The sequence below is a fragment of the Helianthus annuus genome, chromosome 8 (assembly GCF_002127325.2).
Source record: "Helianthus annuus cultivar XRQ/B chromosome 8, HanXRQr2.0-SUNRISE, whole genome shotgun sequence".
Classification (NCBI taxonomy): domain Eukaryota; kingdom Viridiplantae; phylum Streptophyta; class Magnoliopsida; order Asterales; family Asteraceae; genus Helianthus; species Helianthus annuus.
In genome coordinates this window covers 56,998,903-57,003,393 of record NC_035440.2, presented here as the reverse complement: position 1 = coordinate 57,003,393, position 4,491 = coordinate 56,998,903, and the positions used below count along the sequence as shown (strand labels likewise).

At 36.0% G+C, this 4,491-nt stretch overlaps 1 long non-coding RNA gene across 2 annotated transcripts; it reads left to right on the top strand.

Moving 5' to 3' along the window:
• Positions 1–3,532: 3,532 nt before the first annotated feature.
• On the top strand, positions 3,533–4,122 carry LOC118481131. Of its 2 annotated transcripts, XR_004864517.1 has the most exons (4): positions 3,533–3,597; positions 3,683–3,745; positions 3,831–3,898; positions 4,032–4,122. It is a non-coding gene; the product is annotated as an uncharacterized LOC118481131 (long non-coding RNA). The 2 variants fall into 2 exon arrangements; XR_004864516.1 differs by having other exon boundaries at positions 3,831–4,122.
• Positions 4,123–4,491: the final 369 nt, after the last annotated feature.

Here is a 4,491-nt window from a genome sequence, read left to right as displayed (position 1 = left end):
AACTTACAAAGACCTTGGATTCCCGACACTCTAGGACAAGCTAAAAACTTTCTCTTCTACCTATTCCATTTGAGAGTGTAAGCAACATTTAAAGAGTTTTGCTTGAGGACAAGCAAAAGTTCAAGTGTGGGGGTATTTGATGTGTGTAAAATGCAACATATAAATCACATCAATTAAGGCATAAAACTAACCCTTTTTAAGTACTAATGTTGGAAAAAGAGTGTTTTTGTCTTCCTTTTGTATTTTCAGGATGAAATGAGCTCAAAATCACAAAAGAAGCAAAAAGACAACTAATTCTAGCATAAATACAAGAAAAGGAATAAAAGTAGACTGCCCGGACCCTCAACGGCACCTCCCAAGGCAAAGAAGAGAAAACAGAAGACTGAACACGCCCCGTGTCCAGCGAACACGGGGCCGTGCCCAAGAAGCAGCAGAAAAGACAAACCAGTAGAAGCTTCCATTGCCCACCACGGGGCCGTGTCCAGCGGGCACGGGGGCGTGGTGAAAGTACAGCAGGCGCATTAATTGTAATTGCGAATTACAATTAATGAAGAGAGAGAATGTCAGACGGGCACGGGGCCGTGTCCAGCGGACAGGGGGCCGTGCCCAGCCTTCTGTTCAGCCTATAAATAGGGGTGCTTGGTTTCATTCCATCTCATCCCTTGGCACACCACCTCTCTCACACTTCATCCACCACCCACCACCACCATAACACCATCATCCACCACCATCATCCATTGTCCATCGTAGAGTGTGTGAGTCATCTCGGGATCCAAGATTGATCGTAAGAGTTCTTGACAATTAAGGCCATGTTTGCCTAAGTCTCTTACATCACTTGGTGAAGACAAGTGTTTAGTATAATACTTTTTATTTTTAATCTTTTGCACTTTTTATTTGGTTTTGTATTAATGACTTTAATAACTAGTTACTTATGTTGAAGGTGATCTTTCCTTATCGTTTGTCCGTGGTGTCTTGGCATTATTTTACTGTCTATATAAAATAAAAGATTTTCACCATTCATATCTCCACGGTCTATATGGAGGTATGTTGGCTACCTGGTCGGGGGTTAAGGGAACGGTTTGGTAAGGGTCTTGCCCTTGTTCAACGTTTAGAGGTCCTGCTTGGGACCTGGGTCAAATTTAGTAGGATCTCCTTCAATGCCCATAGGTATTGGATGGCGGGGATCCAAACTCTTTGACCCTCTCATAAGTTAACTACTATTAATACTATAACCCAGCTATTTAGGACTGTATCCCTGCTGACTCAGACTACTTAGCCGAGGGTAACGTCACCGCCGAAAGCGGGGCCTACCACAATTTGCATTAATAACTTAATTCATTATCTTTCAATAATCCGACCCTTTAGGATTGTATCCTTGCTGACTCAAACTACTGGGTTGAGGGTAACGTCGCCTTCAAAAGAGGGGCCTACTACAATAACTAAGATAATCTCTTAAACAAGTGCAAAAGTGCGAAAATAATCAAAGGTTATACTAACACACGTGTCGGATCCAAGTGATTCATCTTGTCTATCTGTTTTTATTTTATTTTATTTTTCAGCATTTAGTTAGTTTTTATTTTTCTTAGTTTAAAACATTTTTCTCACTTTTTGATTTGATTAGACGTTGAGGATAAACCGGTATTAAAAGCTCTTGTGTCCTTGGACGACCTCGGTATCTTACCAACACTATACTACGTCCACGATGGGTGCACTTGCCCATATGTGTGTTTAGTGTTAGTAAATATCGTGTTTTATAAATTTAAAACTTGGCTAAAAGTGTAAAAAAAAGGGCTTAAATATACATCTAAAATATAACACACTTCACGCACATCAAACTACAAGATTAAATGGGTTTTAATGATGTGTAGACTACAATGTGTATAAGTATAGGAACACGGTTCATTCTGAGATAGATTGAATAGAAATATTATACACACATGAAGGTTGTCTTTGTTGGATAAAATTTAGAGAAATGTATTCTCTAAATTATTCTTTTACACTTCTAAATATTTCCTATTTTATGAACACCATCATACCCGGTGTTATCTCGGGCGCGAGTGCCATCTCCGGCAGTACAACTACTGCTTCGGTTGTTGTACCCTGGGAGACAGAACCGTCTGAGAGGAGGCGCGGAATCCGTTTTAAGGGAAGCGTGTTGAACACGTGCCTCAACCAAAAACGTCAACGATTTTGCTTGTCTTGCAGCGGAGTTTTGATCTGGAAGGTGCGGTTGAAGTTTCCAAAGACGCTTGCTTGAATCAAGATTGGTACAATTATATTGTATTTTATATCCGTTTATTTAGTATTGTAACCGGTATTGTACAAGTCGAATTTCCCACAAATAACGAGAGTCTCGTTATTATTTATTTATTAATATTTTTAATAAAAAGTGAACCTAGTTCCTACAGTAGTGTATGCATTATTGCATACATTATGTGTTATTATGATATTTTAGTGTATGCATAGTACACTACTGTATATATAATTCTAGTATAGCATATGCATTGATAATAACATTACATATGTTAGTATACTTTGTACAAATTGCCGTATACGTATACATTGCATATGTTATCAATGATACTTATTTGTGTGCATATCTATCTCTTATACTAAAGCAAAATAATGTTGACCATTTGACCATTATGTGGCATATCTCTTTAGCCAGAGAATTCATTTTTGAGCGCCATTTTTCTCTATTCTCATTCAATTAATCAATTCCTTCATTCTTCTTTCAAAGTCTCCTTTGATTATATATGGAAGGTTGAATAATTAATCAATTACCGGAAGATGTTTTTGGAAATTGTAGAAGCGTTTCCAATTTTACGTTCTATATACAATTTAGGGCTGTTAATCGGAGGTTTCAAAGGAACACTGAAGTCGCCTGTTTTGATTTATCTTCATCATCATCCTTCGAAACTGAATCATAGGTAAGTTGGTTTCCATCTCTGTTTGTGATTTTGTATTTGTTATAAGAAAACCCTAATTTGGTTGTATGATTTGTATCTTGTTGTTGTTGATTAAGCCGCTAATTCTTTTTTATATGCGGTTTTAAGCAGTTCATTGTTCTAATTTGTGTGTTTATTGGTGTTATTATACACCCTAATGGCATTCAACACCGGATTGAGATCATTATCTTCCAAATTGATTGTTTCTGTCTATTCTTCTCTCGCTAAATCTGGTAAGAATCAATGACCTAATCTCTTTCGTAATGTTTGAGTGATTAATTTCAAACAATCGCTGATGATTCTGTGAAATTTGTTTGATATGTTTGTAGTCATATTAAGAGAGATGGTCCCTCTCACATCAACACAAATGCTCTGGTCAAATGAAAATTGGACAAGTAACAAAATTCTTTAATGTTTCATATGATGTTATATTATATATTTAAATAACAAAAAAAAGTTTCTGTGTTTTTGCAGTGGGTTAAAAAAATGGATGCCTACCAGGTGTTTGATCAATTGCTTCCCATTTTATATGTATTATTTTGGATATTGTGTTTTGAAGTAGAAGTTGACTTTGTGTTTATTTCAGATTCAGGGTCTAGGTTGCCTCTTAAACGGGTCAGAATTGTCTTAGAAAGTGGCTGCCTACCAGGTGTTTGATCAATTGCTTCCCATTTTATATGTATTATTTTGGATATTGTGTTTTGAAGTAGAAGTTGACTTTGTGTTTATTTCAGATTCAGGGTCTAGGTTGCCTCTTAAACGGGTCAGAATTGTCTTAGAAAGTGGCTGCCTACCAGGTGTTTGATCAATTGCCTCCCATTTTATATGTATTATTTCATATATTGTGTTTTGAAGTTGTTTATGTGTTTATGTCAAATCCAGGGTCTAAGTTGCCTCTTAAACGGGTCAGAACTGTCTAAGAAAGTGGTTGCCTACCTGGTGTTTGATCAGTTGCCTCCAATTCAGCTCTTTTTATGGCTGATTACACTTACATTGTGTTTCTCTACACAATCAATGTGATGTGTTTTTGGTGTTCTTTTTCATTTTCTTCCGGTCTTCTTAAACAATCAATGTGATGTGTAGGTAGGGTGTTCAATTAACACACGACTCCAGTTGTGACTTAAACCGCATTTCCCTAAGGTATTGTTACAAGTTTTAAGTTAAAATGGTTTGATGATGGAGGAGTTGCATGTTTTTTAATGTGTTTTTTCATGATTGGTTACATGGGTAGTTATAAAAATGTGATTTTTTTTGGGTTTTGGTTATTGGTAGGCATTAAAATGTATCAAAACAAGATTCAAGAAAAAAATAAAAACTTTGATAATGAAGAAATTGTTAAAGTAGTTAATTTTCTTAATTTGATTTTGATATGCATAACAGAGATGTTGAAAGAAGATGCTAATGGTGGAAAAATGTTGTCTGATATACTTGCTACACTCAAAGAATTGAATGACTATCATCCTTGCAGGTTCTAATTATTTTCGATCTTACAATAAAATGTTTAAATTAAATCAATGAATGCTTCATATTAGGATGATTCTTA